The 15296-nt window shown below is 46.0% G+C and overlaps 1 protein-coding gene across 4 annotated transcripts in view; it reads left to right on the forward strand.

Moving 5' to 3' along the window:
• The first annotated feature begins 2096 nt into the window (after positions 1 to 2096).
• The window catches only part of Tnfrsf19 (TNF receptor superfamily member 19), a 98436-nt gene continuing 85236 nt past the window's right edge, over positions 2097 to 15296 (forward strand). The window contains exon 1 of one of the 4 annotated variants that reach the window (XM_052733029.1): positions 2097 to 2334. The gene's annotated coding sequence lies outside the window, so the exon portion shown is untranslated. Of the gene's footprint in view, positions 2335 to 2389; positions 2572 to 3657; positions 3760 to 11431; positions 11563 to 15296 lie in introns of those variants that run through there. The other 3 variants (XM_052733031.1, XM_052733032.1, XM_052733030.1) reach the window with 3 other exon arrangements.

The following is a 15296-nucleotide window of genomic DNA, read 5'->3' on the forward strand; positions in this document are numbered from 1 at the left end:
TCTACATCTGGGGACAGAGGAGGCTCTGCTGCCTTTGGGCCTCCTTCATTTCATTTCCCATAGGGATAGTTCGCATCTAAAAGGGCCAACTGGAAACAGTTCTCAGTGCAAAGATGTTTGAACAGTCAGAGTTGTTTTGTGCGATTCATGTAGAGCTGTTTTGATTGATGTGACTGTCCATTGAAGCTGTTGCTTCTAGATGCCTTCTGGAAGCTTCTAGAAATACAATCATGTGAATCGAACTCTTGGATTATCGATGGGTGGTGAACTGTAGAGACTATGATCCACCTGCTCACCCAGAGATAAGAGCACTCAGTTGTTTCCATTTGCTGTGATGGGGTATGGGGAACAGCATACCCAGCACAGGCTGTGGATATGGCCCCCATGCCATGGGACAGCTGGGTGACCTCAGAGAAGAGTCAGCCTAGGCCTTCTTGGAGATAGTTTGTCCCTGTTCTCATGAGTCTCAGGAGCTGTGTAGACACAGGTGTCTCAGGGTGGCATGCAGAAGCATAACTGCCAGTTCAAGGATGTGGTTCAGTTGGTAGAGTGCCTGTCTCATAAGCATGAAGCCCTAGGTTCAGTACCCATAATCCCATAAACTTGGTGTAAGTGCATGCCTGTAACACCAGCATTTAGGAGGATCAAGTGTTCAAAGTCATCTTTGACTAAACAGCAAGTTTGAGGCCAGCCCAGGATACTGGGGACAAAGAAGTACAATATGAGTTCTGTGTGTCTCAGGTAGAACTTGTATCAAAGAAGACTATTGACTGGGACTTAGAGATGGAGGGCTTACCTAACATGAGCATGGCAGGTCCAGCCCTGGCCACAACTGGGGAAAAAAGAAAAAAAACTATTGGAAACTAAACAGACCTATCTAAATGCTACGCTGGACTCACATGCTGTTCAACCCACATATTTTGCTATCAAGATTTACCCAGAATTCAGAGACGGATGGAAATGGACAGACCACAAACTGTTTTCAAATATCACATCAGGAAAAATGAGATGCCACCGATAAGAGAAGGGAGTCACAGGAAGGAAGTGCGTTCTATTGTCCTCTGAGCGTGCCACAACAGATAGTTTTCACTGCCCTTCTGCAAACTGACCCATTTCCATCATGGAATGGAAATCTTCCTCCCAGAATAAACAGCTCCAGGTTCAGAAAACCACCGCGTTTACCCGCAGGGTTTTACCCACCATTGCGGGTATTCTTAATAATGGGCAGCGAGTTTCATTTTACAAAGTGAAAATGAAAAAAAAGGAAAACGAGGTGGCAATTTCTTAGCTGGGTCCAAACTGTGGGTTTGTGCCTTGACTGAGCCAGAAGCTGTGGAGTGACCGGCAAGCAAATGCTCACCTCTAAGCAACTCCTTTGTGACTTTTCGAATTTGCAAGAACTCTCCATGGATTATGTCTAAGGAGGAAGCATCCTTAAATCGATTTGTTTTGTTTTGTTTTAAAGATCCCAAATTTAGATTAAGAGGCTTCTGACCCAGGTGTCCGGTGAGCATGCGGTGGTCTCCTGATAAGTTGTAGCGGGGGCTTTCACTACTTAATGAAGCCACTACTTGAATGACGCCATCTGTAATCATTTATTTCACCAGGAAAGGACATTTTTTACTAATTCTTAAAGACCTGTCACAGTGTGTGTGTGTGTGTGTGTGTGTGTGTGTGTGTGTGTGTGTGTGTGTGTGTGTGTGTGTGTGTTGGTGGTGGGGATGGTGATGGTGAGGGGGTGGGGGATGGGGATCAAGCTTTTAAAAACGTTTGCCTGTGACCCTGGCTGTGTAAGGCAGGTGTTCGGAGAAACGGCCTAATTAAACACTGCTGTGGCGCTCTGCTGCGTTTCGGACACCCTGAGCTGGTGGGACTTCGTGCTTTTTGTCACAGTCCAATGCTGTCTGTCTTCGGGAATCCGCACGGGTCCAGGACCTTACCGGCCAGGAGCACAGAGGTAGCAGTCCTGATGTGTCCCTCCCAGTCAAAAGACACACTGCAGGGCCGTCGCGGGCGAGGCACAGACCAACGCGACTAGAAATCAGGCTGGTTGGCTTCTCCCGACCAGCCCCACGGCACGGCATGATGTCATGGGAGCTGCCACTCAGCGAGATGAAAGGGATGCGGCACAGCCCGCTGGCACTAGGCAGCCCCGCTGGGGCACCGCGAGAGAAAGCTGCGGATCCAGCGGCTCAGCCCAGGCCGGGGAAAGCCTGCTCTCCGGAGCCGAGGCAGAACAACGTGGCCCACGTTTAACAAAAGAACGTGTGGCCAGGGAGGCGGGAGCCCAGCTAGGAACCCGAGGGTGGCGAACTTTCTAGATCTGCGTGCCTGGTGAGTAAATTCATTCAGCCTTGGCTTTGATGAGCAGCAACTGATAGGCGATCAGATTACAGGCACTCCATCTCCCAGCTCGCCTGCCTTTGATCTGCGCGGGTAATCCATTTTCCTGGATTTGAAGTTTCGTCTGGGCTTGCGCCCACACACATTTTTTGGGAAGGTAGAAGCGTTTGGCGCGGAAGTGTTACCACGCTGCCGAAAGCGTGGGGCTGGAGCACAGGCGGGTAGCAGGTAGGCGTTTGGGTGTGCTTGGAACTTTCACTGAGTTTTTCTCGCGTGTTCAAAATAAAAATGGCTTTCTATCAACTCCCAGCAAGCATGCCTGTAGCCAAGTCCTGCACCAGGCTGCGTGCATGTGAGACTCAATTTGATTCTTGATGCAATTGTTTCGCGGTTTGCACGAGAGTTTTCGATCTGTCATGCAAATCTTACTTGGAAGGCAGTAGTCGAAACAGGACAAAAACAGCCGCGCTAACTTATGTTGAAAGCAGGGTTTCAGACTGGAACTGGCTGAAAAACGACTTTGTTTAGTAAACGGTGGGACTTTGATAAAAATTCTCTCTCTCTCTCTCTCTCTCTCTCTCTCTCTCTCTCTCTCTCTCTCTCTCTCTCTCTCTCTCTCTCTCCCCTCCCTCCCTTTTCTTCCCTCCCTCCCTCTCTCTCCCTCCCTCTGTCTCTGAGCAAAACTCATCTCTGGCAATACTATGAGTTTATTCTCCTCCGGCCTCCAAGATAAGAATCTATCACACGTGTGTCCTTGCCATTTGCATTCCCAAGGGAACCTCTGCAAGGCATTTAGGATTGAAGCCTTTCAAGTGCAAAGCGGAAGAATTCAGAAACAGTGAGGGCCAGGCTGCCCTAGGTTTGGCTAAAAATACTCAGTCAGTCTCTGTAACCTTTGAAAATAGCCGGAGCTTTGTTTACAGAAACACTCACGAGGTTAATATTCTTAAATTAACATTTACTCTAAATATATAGTGACAGCTGTTGTGAGTTACAGATTGCCAACTGTTTACCAAAACTATCTGGCAATCAACAGTTATTATGTTACATGAAGTATTTTAGCCACATTTTCACTTCAATTAGTGCCTTAGAAAACCAAATTATACAGGGCACCGAGCTTGCCAGTTAACTGCTAGTTGTGAATTCATCACTTCTACTTACAGACAGAGAGAGAGAGAGAGAGAGAGAGAGAGAGAGAGAGAGAGAGAGAGAGAGAGACAGACATACACACAGAGATAGAGAGACAGAGATAGCGAGACAGAGACAGAGGCAGACGTGTGTACACACACACACACACACACACACACACACACACACACAAAACCCTCTGCGCTGAGCTGCAGGCACTCACGACAGTGAGAATCAGCTCTGTACCCACACTGGTCTGTTCTAATATTCCGGCTCCAGGTTTATCTGGTAAAATACTTGATTATTGTCATAATGGCTTGTTTTATATTAGCTGGGGACGAGGGAATGTAAATGATAAGAATTCTGATGAAAGGTCTAGAGACTCACTTTATTTTGTGATTAATTTTTCTGATCCAACTAATTAAATTACTTTCAAAACGTCCCTCCTGATAATAGGGCACTTTACATGTTTGGGTTAATGTTAAAATCTTAACAACCATGAAGCAAGACTATTTAGAATCACTGCAGTTACTGTGTTTAGAATGTATCAGTAGGAATTGAACTAACTTGTGTTCAATTGCACCAGGACATTGGCTTTTTAAAAATTGTTTCTTTCTTTCTTTCTTTCTTTTCTTTTTTTTCTAAAAGGGGGTGCTGCCAATCATACTTACCACAGCCTGATTTTTAAACCTTTGATTAAAAGGTTCTCTCCAAATAATAATAATAATAAAAGTGGTGTTTTCAAAGTAATAGCAGAGGTAGTGTGCTTGGAATGTGCTGTCTTGGTTCAGTTGTGGAGATCTGGGAGCATTCTAATGACTGTTTATTCTGCTGCTAGGTTCATTTTAACAAACAGACTCTCCTCAGCGCAAAACAAAGGGGGAGAATTAGCAATTATCTGATTTATTTAGGCTTTGTAGAAAACTAGCTGGGGCAAGTCAAGTCCTTGAAAATCCACTTCAGTGCCTGAATTAATTCAGTTAATTGTTTACTCGTTGTGTCTTTGTTGGGAACTGAAACCTAGCGCATTTGGTTTTAAAGGGAAGACTCTTCCTATGGCACAGGGGTGCTTCAAAAGGCCTTTCTTAATTAATGACCACAGATGCCCCTGCTGGGGATTTAGTAGATATGCCCATGACAGCTCTCCCTTACAATATTCCAGTTTTTACAAAGCATTTCCTATCTCTTGCTTCAATGGCTGCTTTGTTCCTGCAGAAAGGCCAAGGCTTCAAAGGACTCTTCTAGTCCTGATGCTGCTACTAATTAGCTCTGTGACCTTAAGAGGGCCTGCCCGCTGTGTGAAGTGAGGGGCTTGATGCAATCGTTTTCTTTTCCTGGAATGAACGCCACTGGAATAGCTACAGCCCTTTCACATATGGGGAAACTGAGACCCGAGAGTGCGCTCTGTCTTTCCTAAGCCCATGACTGAGCCGGCATGGTCTGCTTTCCAGTTGCTTAACCGAATGTGCTGTGGGGCCGACCAGAGAACAATGTGGGTTTGAAAGGTAGAAATAGCCACTTCCTACTATAATCCCTTCCTTTGTTCCCATGAGAGATATGTCAACTGGATCTGTTGGAACACTTCCCAACTCTTTCTCTGCTTCTGTTTTTCTAAGTATTTCGGAGTTGTCAAAAGACTTGCAGTCATCCTTTTCTTCTGCCATATACATACATATATATGTTTACATATGTGTTTAGTTTTTTGAGAATGGCCTTGTGCTCCTGTTCTGCCTCCACTTCTCAAATGTTGGGATCACAGATATTCACCACTATGCCTGTCCTCCTTAACAACTGAAATAATTCTCATTTATCAGTGATATATGGAAAATGTATGTTAGAGGTGGCGGGGGGGGGGGGGGGGGGGGTTGTGGGGGGGGTGGGGAGGGAGGAAGACTATATATAGAAGTTGACATTATACAAATACATCTCGGTGTGTTTTTTTAAAAATTGGCATTTTCTTAGGAGGTGTCAGTAGGATCCATGAAAAGTTTAATAGCTAATTAAAAACTATTACTTCTAAATGAAGATTTGCCATGGGATTTTGTGAAAGTTCAGTTTGTAAATTCAATACAGCTTCACGTATGATGAGTTAGCGTGCCCCACTTAAGTGTATTGAGAATCATGACGTGCATTCTCATGAACTTTTTGCTTTCTTGGAAAAATTTTGTTGTAAAAAATTTTAATTTGGGTATTGATTAAGTCTTATACCTGTCTATTGCTTTCAAAGCCAAATAGCTAGCTGTCCTTTGTATTCTTTCTTTTTTTAAGATTTATTTTTATTTATGTGTGGGGTGTGTGTATGTCTCTGTGTGTGTATCAGATGGGTGCTGTGGCCAGAAGAAGGCACTGGATCCTAGGGCCGGGTTTAGAGGTGGTTGTGAGCCACTAACACGACCTAGGTTCTGGGGCCTAAACTTGGGTTCCCTGGAAGAGCAGGAAGTGCTCTTAACCGCTACACCACTCTCTAGTCTCCTTTCTACTGTCTGTCATCAATCTTATAAAAGTTCATGTAAATCTTCATGGATTGTTACTTCCATTTATTATTTCACTAGTTATTGATGTAATAATATCAAGCATTCCAGCCACACGAATAGTATATTTTAAAAACTTTATCAGCCGGGCGGTGGTGGCGCACGCCTTTAATCCCAGCACTCGGGAGGCAGAGCCAGGCGGATCTCTGTGAGTTCGAGGCCAGCCTGGTCTCCAAAGCGAGTTCCAGGAAAGGCGCAAAGCTACACAGAGAAACCCTGTCTCGAAAAACCAAAAAAAAAAATAAATAAATAAAAAAAATAAAAACTTTATCATTTAAATAAACAACTAATAAAGTTGCGACTCCTCCCATTATATGCAGAGGGAAAGTGAGTCTGAGAGGAGTTGAATTGCAAGTTCAGGGTCACAGGATTAATTCAGTAGAGTGCAAGCGTCTATCTAACTTCAAATCTTACATCCTTTGTTCTCAGGCTAGGCTGTTCCTCCAGTTACATAAAGCTGAACTCCACTGTGAGCAAACACTGTACCTAAGATTTTTGGCCAAAACAAACAAAACAAAATGGGTCCTTTTTTTTCTCTTTCTTTAGACATTTTTATAAGAATTAGCTGGCCTAGACTCTCAGTTCATAAAGGGACTCAAAACATAAACCTTTCCTTTAAGAGTGAACTGAATTCAGGCACCCATCGCCACTGGCTGGTCAGACACTCTAATGGCCGTGCCACTCCAGGGCATTCCGGGAAAACTTAGGATTCTGTGCTCCTCTAAAGAGGATCCCTTAACTTGTATACGTCTGGTTTAGAGGACTGGATAAGATGAATGAGGAGAGAAAAGAGGAAGTCTCCCTGGTGTGTTCTGCGCCTTCCAAAACTGCTCTTGTGTAGTTAGTGACTTGCCCAAGGCTCACATCCTAGATTGAGAAGGCGCTTACTATCACCCATGGTGACTTCAATCTTTGATGAGAAGGGAAGGAGAGGCCAGGAGGAGGTCAAGTGACTTTAAGAAGCTTTTTCTTCCAACAATAATATGCTTCCTTCCATCCTGTTAGCTGTCTCCAGTAGACCAGTAACCCAACAGCCTTACACTGTGGGCTGTGGCCCAGCCAGCCTATTCCTTAATCTAGCCTCCTGTGGAGAAGGGCACAGAGTAGTGTGAGTGGATGGTCATCTACTTGGGGGTTAGAGGTCATGAACTCTAGAGCATCATTCCAAGGGCTCCAACTTGAAACAAGTTTGCTCTGTGAATGTCACAAGGTTGACTAAACAGCCTCTTTCCTCTTTGTGTAGATGTTAGTGGTATGGTCAAGATTATGTTAGAATTCGGGGAGCCCAGAATTTGATCCTGGCTTGATTATTAACTTACTGTATGACTTTGAACATGACTTCCATCTCTGGGCTTCAGTTCTCCGACTTCCCACTCTAATTGGCAACAGTGGTTGTTAAAAATACTTGTACAGCTGGGTTTGGAGTTCCACCCCTATTTTATTGCCTATATTTACAAACTTGTTTATTATCCTTTGAGAGTCTCCCTTCCAAATTAATGAATTCAACAATTATTTAAAGTACATTTTGTTTATTTATTTTGTGTACACATGTACGCGGCAGGGTGGGAGTGGTGAGCATGCACCACAACGTGTGTGTGGCGCTCAGAGGACAGCTTGCTTGAGTTGGTCCTCTCCTTCTACCATGCGGGTCCTGGGGCTCGAACTTGGGAGCTAAGCCTCTTGATGCCATTTATTCAACTGATTGCCAATAAACATCTACCATGTCCCATGTGCTGTGAACTAACCTGATAAAAATCCACTGTTTTCATGTAACTAGCATTCTAGTCCATTTTCCTGTGGAATCATGCTTTCTAGCGGAAACCCCAGGAGTCAGGCAGCTTTCCATGAGCAGTGAACAATGCCAGTGAGCCAACCACGCAGTTGTCTATCCCCCAAGAAATGTTACTCCAGTACTTTACATTTTGGGTGAAAAGATCCTAAACAAGTGTATTCTGTGACCCTTGGATGTTGCCAGACCTAGACGTAGAAGCCAAGCCTAGGATCTGGCTGTGGTGGCATATGCTAGTTAGCCCAGTACTCCAGAGGCAGGGCCAGGAGATGCTGCAGACCCAAGGCTAGCCTGGTTTGCTTAGTGGATTCTAAACCAGCCAGCGCTATGCAATGACACACAGGACCCTGTCTCAGGCGATAACAACAAAACCCACCTTAAATCTGATCTGAAAAACAGTAGCTCTTACAAGATCCGCACAGCAACTTGGCTCTTCCACTTAAAGTCTCAAGCTGTTGATAAGATCCAGTCCTTAGCGAGAAGAAAATGTTTCCAGCCCTAATTCAAAGCACAAGTTTCATTCTGAAGGAGCCGAGCAACCTCTTCTCCTTCTTTCTCTGTTTTCAACAGGGTCTCACTGTGTGGCCCAGGCTGACTTTGAACTTACAACCTTCCTGCCTCGACCCATCGTTGACCCCACACTCAGCTTGTGATTCTTCTGGGAGGACCATTGGTGCTCAGTTGTGAGCCTTAGCGCTCACTCAGTGCTGTTGTTGGGTCGGACAAACACGTAAGCGAAGCAAAGGGAAGACCGCTGTTGAACTTGACGGCCATCGAAGGGCTAGAATGCAGAGGTTCAGTGTCCCATTGTCAGTTGGTAGGTATTTCAGTAATTCACTGTCATTTATTGACCAATGTCCTGCCTGTGAACGGTGCCATTTACCAAGTATGTGCTCTGTGCCAAGTACTAGCCTAGGAGTTTTAATACCTGGTGTTATTTATCAACCTCCAGTGAAGTGACTTGTTTTACAGATGAAGGGAAATATCCAGTGGTTAACTACTCCAAGGTCATACAACCATTGGGTGCCAAGTTGGCATTGAGACCAGATTGTTTGATCCCGAAGACTTGTGTGTTCACAGTTGGATCCCTCTGCACGGTGAGCTAACAAGCTAACTGGCAAGATCAATCAGACGCGCGAAAGGATCCAGGAACTAATGAGCTGAATAATGGGTTGCTGTCTCGGAGTACAAAAGGAGGTCAAACAGGACAGCAGCACTCGGCTGGAGTCGGAGAAGGTAGTTCCTGGTCGGCAGATTAAATTCCACCAAAAACCATTTAGCTAGCTAGCATCTGTGCGAACGGTCGATACTATCAGAGGCACAAGCTGGAGCAAAATCTGCCTCTTCTCTGGAAGCGTTTGAACTCCTTGAGGAAGAATGCTCAGGCCACAGATCCTCTTGCCACGAGGACTGTGACAAGTGCTTAATTACCACAAACCTTGGAAGGGGAGGGGATAGAGTTGAGGATTAGGGGGGAATGTGGGGGGTCAAGACTTCCTGAAATACGAGAAAAGAGTCAGGGAGGTACGCGAGATGCATGGGCATGATGAGGAAGCTTCCAGAGCTCAGAAAGGGCAAATTCAGGACACAGTTGAGGCCAGGCAAGCAGACCAGTTTGGTCAGAATATAAAGCGAGAGCTCTAGAGGCAGATAAGGCTGTACGTGTGGGTGGAGCCCAAATGTGGAAATCTTTACATGCTAATCCAAGGAGTATAGAAGTGCCTTCTCCCAACAGTGGCAGCTCAGAAAGACAGACCACAGGCTGGGGGACTGTGGTCCATATTCCGGGGGATTGGGGGTAGGGGCTGGGGGTGGGGAGACACTGTCCTGTGGAGGAGATGGTAGGCAGGAGGTAAAGGAACAAGAAGACTGCGTGCCAGAGATCTTGCAAAGGAAGAAGTAGAGGTTTAGTTTGGTAAAGATGAACTGGCTATATACTCTGTGAGGCTCTGGGCTATCAAGAAGGTAAGACATGCTGGGCAATGGTGGCACACGCCTTTAATCCCAGCACTCAGGAGGCAGAGCCAGGTGGATCTCTGTGAGTTCGAGGCCAGCCTGGTCTACAGAGTGAGATCCAGGACAGGCACCAAAACTACACAGAGAAACCCTGTTAGAAGGGTGCTCAAGAGTGTTAGTGCTGCACAGGTCACGGACAAGCACCCTTGCCTTGCCATTCAAATAAAGTCAAGCACATTCACCGTAAACCACCCACCTACAAATAAACCATTCCTGAGATTTATATTCCGGGTGTATTAATTCAAAGTCTCCACCTTTGAGGTTGACTCTTAAGAGTGGTAAGGTTTTCTTCACAGGTGCCAGTACTCCACTGAGTTGTTTGCAGTGTGGGGTCACAGGCTGAGTTTGGGGAGACTAATGATAAAAGCCACTCACCTCTACATTTACTCAACAAGATATCCATTGAGGCTCTAAGAAGCAAATTCCATGCCAAGAGAAGCACAGTTGACTTAGGGAAGGTCATGTCAACAAAGAAAACGGCAATGTACCTCTGCATCAAAGTCATGCGCGGTTCCTTGGATGTGAAGGACCTTACCCACTGACCCAATCACTGACCATGTAGGACAGTGATGGCTTGCATTCATGTAGCACAGCACAGATCTAGGTTTTTTTTGTTGTTTGTTTGTTTGTTTTTTGAGACAGGGTTTCTCTGTGTAGTTTTGGTGCCTGTCCTGGATCTCACTCTGTAGACCAGGCTGGCCTTGAACTCTCTCCTCCTAAGTGCTGGGATTAAAGGCATGCGCCACCACGTCCCGGCCTGGATCTAGCTTTAATATGAAGTGAGTACTGCTCTCCCCCTCTTCCTAAACGTTCAAACTAAGGCCAGGAATTATGAACATTCCCTGTCACACAGCAGAGGGAAACCACTGAGCCTGGACCTGCCTTCTGCTAAGTCCCCTTCCCAGGTTTAATGGTGACCCTAGCTCCTGGACCAGACTCTTGAACAAGGGGGAGGAGTAGGCCTTGGCAGTCTGGCATCCCAGGGCCGGTTCCTGGAGGTATCATGCACCCAGCTGATCCCTGTTTGTGAGCTGAGTCCTAACAGCATTCAGTGACCCAAGCTGAGGGGGTCACAACTGTGAACTAGCCACCATCTTCTCTGGCCTCTCCTTCCTATGAAGAAACAGGCTCTGGGTGGGATGTGATCTGGCAAGGGAAAAGCTCAGGGATCCTAGGGAAATATGCCTGGAGGGGAAAGGAAGGCTTCCTCCCTTCCCGCTCCTAACGGAACCCGATGGTCTTAGTTCCCCTACCCAGTCTTCCCCTGTTCATCCTGCATCCACTGGCCTAAGCAGCCTGTTGCGGGTGAACCCATAACTGGAGTCCAGGGCAGGGGTTGGGAAAGCCAGGGTATGCTTGGCCATAGCTGTGGAGGCAGGTGAGACCCAAGAAGTGTCAGGGCCTGAGTAGGGGCATGGTGACAGATTAGAGGCGGGGCGCCATCAGTGGGAGTGGCTAGGTTTGGACTGGGAATTTGGTGAGGTACCTGGATTAGATTTCTAGCTCCACAGGGACTAACTAGGGCCATAGTGAGATTCTGGGAGGAGAGCATGATCCGGGGGCGGAGCTCCCGGCCAGCAGGGGTGGAGCTCCCGGCCAGCAGGGGCGGGGCGGGTTCCGGCAGCGGCGGTTGCCGGGCTACCGAGCAGTGTGGCGGCAGGGCTGCTCTGGATCCCGGTGCAGCCTAGTGCCCGCACCCTGCGCTGCCCCATTCTCGGACTGCAGTCGGGCGCTGCTGGGCAGGACAAGGGGAAGGTAGGTGCCTCTGCAACTGGGACTGCCGCGCTGCGGGGCCCAGCTGGCCTCGGGGGGGATCTGAGCCAAGGGGAGGCGGCTGCTTGAGCAAGGAGGGCTCGCACGTGCGGGGAGAAGCGCCCTGGACAGCCAAGTCACTTGAGGGGGCGAAAGCGTGAGTGACAGGACTTAGCTAGGGTCTAGTCCGTGAAGGATGTGTTTGTAAGGCACATGTGCGTGCGTGTGCAGTTCGCGCCTAGCCCACCCACCCTCTCGCTTGTCCCCCGTCCCTGGGCGGGCAACCGGAGCCCCCAGCTGGTGCCCATACCCTACTGCACATCTGCGGCCCGGAGGGCCAAAGGGGATCGTTTAGAAGATCCATCTGTAGCCCAGAATCATTCTCATTCCGTGCAAAAAAGGATTCTTGAATGCCAGAGTTGCTAGTGCATGTGAGCAGAGCATGTCATGGATTGGAGGAGAGAGGAGCCAGCTCTCACCCGCTTGTCAGCGCCCCCTTGCTATTTCTTGAACTAAGAGTTTAGTTACATTATTTCATTATTGTATTCTGTTATTTCAGGGGGGTCTCCTCTTTTAGCTCAGGCTGAGCCCAAACTTTCATTGCTCAGGCTGGCCTTGAACTGAAACCCCCTGCCTCAGCCTTCCGATACTGGGATTACCGGATGTGTTCTTGGATCTCAAGTTTGGCGGCATCCAAAACCTATGATCAGTTTTAATAGTAGTAAACTAACCACTAAGCCTGTAATAATAGGACTCAGTTGGTAAACAAAGCTATAAACACTGTTGGGTATTTCTCTTAAGTGAAACAGTTTAATTCAATTTATTTATGAAGATGTGATTTTTTTTTTTTAACTTCAGCGACATGTCCTTTGACAAGGCCATTTATACACACAGGAAATGGGTATTGTTAGACACAGCTTATGTAAACAGAAGAACTTATTTTTGTGTTGTTATTTGATGAGCACTTCTAATATGCACAAGGAGGATTACAATAGTTTGGGATTTGCTTGGGATATTTTCTGTGGAGGAAGATATGCACCTAGAGGGATGAAGAATTAAGTACTAATGTAGAAGACAGTTTTGAAGTATTCAGAGGGATAGGTAACAAAAACGAATGTTCCTTTGCATGTGGACTTGGTGTGAAAGGAATATCACAAATATAAAGAAATACAAAATATAAAAGTGTGTTGTGAAAATATTGCCTTAGCATTAATGTGTGAAGCGTCATCATAAGCTCTGTAAGTTATTTTTAATCAATGAAAATGTCTTATGACGTCTACTTCATTACCAGTGCTCCATGGCTTTGTTGACTTTAGAATTTTCTTTTCCATAGTAAATGTTAACTCTTGAGATGGTATGCTAGTACTTTCTGAGACAATTGTAGAAACTGTTCCTTTGGTGGGAGTGGCTAATGACAAGTCCAGGCTAGATTTTTTTTTTTTTTTTTTTTTTTTTTTTTTTTTTTTTTTGGTTTTTCGAGACAGGGTTTCTCTGTGTAGCTTTGCGCCTTTCCTGGAACTCGCTTTGGAGACCAGGCTGGCCTCGAACTCACAGAGATCCGCCTGGCTCTGCCTCCCGAGTGCTGGGATTAAAGGCGTGCGCCACCACCGCCCGGCCCAGGCTAGATTTTAATCTGAAACCAGCAGATATGAACTCTTATGCACTGGAAGTGGCAGTAACCGCAGTGTAAAATGCCTTTCCCAGTAAAAGGCTTGTACAAGGGACATTGCTGATGTGCAAGCAGTGTGTGTGTGTGTGTGTGTGTGTGTGTGTGTGTGTGTGTGTGTTCGACATGTGGAGGCCAGAGGACAACTGAATATCTTTATTACCATTTGCCTTATCCCCTTGGGACATGACCTCTCACTGAACCTGAAGATTGTTCTTTCAGGTAAACTACCAGAGAGCCGTGGTCCACCTGTCTCCGATCCTCACACTGGGTTATAGGGAGCTGTGCCCCGGCTTTGTTTTCTAATGTAGGTGCTAGGAATCCAAACTCAGATCTTGGTGTTTGTGGAGCAAGCGCTCTTATCTACCGAACCATCTCCCAGACTCCTATAAAAAAGTTTAAAACTATTTTTAACCTTTACTTTTACTTTGTGTATGGGTGTGTGGGTGTTTCGCTTGCATGTCTGTGTAATATGTGCCCTGCTGAGCTCATGTCTTAGGGCTCCTATTGCTGTGAAGAGACACCATGACCATGTCGACTCTTTTTCTTTTTTAATTTATTTTTTCATCTAAACATTTTTTTCATTTTACATACCAACCACAGTTCCCCCTCCCTCTCCTTCTCCCACCCCCTTCCACCAGCTTCCCCTACCCCATTCCCATCCACTCCTCAGAGAGTCAAAAAGCCTGGCATATCAAATAAGAGGCAGGACGAAGCCCCTCCCCCCCAATTCAAGGCTGAGCAAGGTATTCCACCATAGGGAATGAACTCCAAAAAGGCAGTTCATGCACCAGGGATAAGTCCTGCAGAGGCCAGGAAATGGACTGGAGTTACAGATGGTTGGAAGCTGCCATATGGGTGCTAGGAATTGAACCCTGGTCCTCCAGAAGAGCAACCAGTGCTCTTAAGTGCTCTTAACCACTACTGAGCCATATTTCCTACCCCTAAAAAGAGTTTTTAACACCTCAAAAAAAAAATCCCAGAAAGTTAATGCAGATGATGAAATGATTCAGAACTTAATTCGTGTATATTTCAGCGCTAAAATAATGAATGGTTTCCACTGGTGTTGTGTGTGATTTTGCATGTTCTCTTTAGTACATTAATGGAACTTACTAGTCACAGCACTTAGGAAATTGAAAGCATGTTTGAGACTTTAAGAACCAATGTGAGGAATTGTGCTAACACTCATGAGAATTTCCTTCTCCTTTGCTTATTTAAATCTCTGAACCCGGGCCTACTCTAATTCAGTTCTCTAGCCCAGTTAACTTAACCCCAAACTTAACCTCAGTCAGTGAGCGCCATGCATCTGTAATCACAAAATTCCAAATCGTCTTAAATCTGACAAACCAGCATTAAAAATCATGCGTTTAAAATTGTAGACAAAACCATCAGGTTCCACTAGTGCTGAATCTTTTTGACTAAGAGTGTCCTCCTAGAATAAGGGTACACTGCAAATGAGTCAGCAGCTGCCAGAGCGTGGGCAGAGGCCACAGAACAGTTAAATACATGTGTCCCGCAGCAGGTGACGAGTGGATGTCCATAGGCTTTGTAAAGGAAACTCCAGCAGTAGGAAAAGATAAACAAGGCCATAGGAACAGAATTGCCTCTGGTTAGCAGGCTGAGCGTGGAGTTCGTTCATCATACTTTATTTGTTGGAAGTGTTTACATTTGAAAGTAAGATGTTTAAACAGGACTGGGTTATCTTCTAGTCCACACATCACAAAGCATATACTTTTTAAACCATAGGATTAAAACGCAAGGTTTAAAAAGAAAAGAGTCATCTATCAGCAGTCATTATTGAGCTTCTCTTTAAAAAAAAAAAGTTTGGATGGGTCTCATGAGGAAATTCTGAATGAACCGAGACAGCCTGACGGCCTAGGAAGAAGGACACTCCAAATGCTATAAAGACAGCTTGGAATCTACCCAGGCTTCCTTCCAAAATAAAAATTTAAACAGCTGTGGCGTAGGGATGGCTGTGTACAGTCCTGAGAGCAACTGTCCTCTGAGCACACATCGTCGATGATGCTGTGATTGTTGTATCTTAGGATAAACATTCAACACATTTCAGGAA

This window comes from Peromyscus californicus, unplaced genomic scaffold (genome assembly GCF_007827085.1).
Source record: "Peromyscus californicus insignis strain IS unplaced genomic scaffold, ASM782708v3 Scaffold_12__1_contigs__length_115047231, whole genome shotgun sequence".
Lineage (NCBI taxonomy): Eukaryota > Metazoa > Chordata > Mammalia > Rodentia > Cricetidae > Peromyscus > Peromyscus californicus.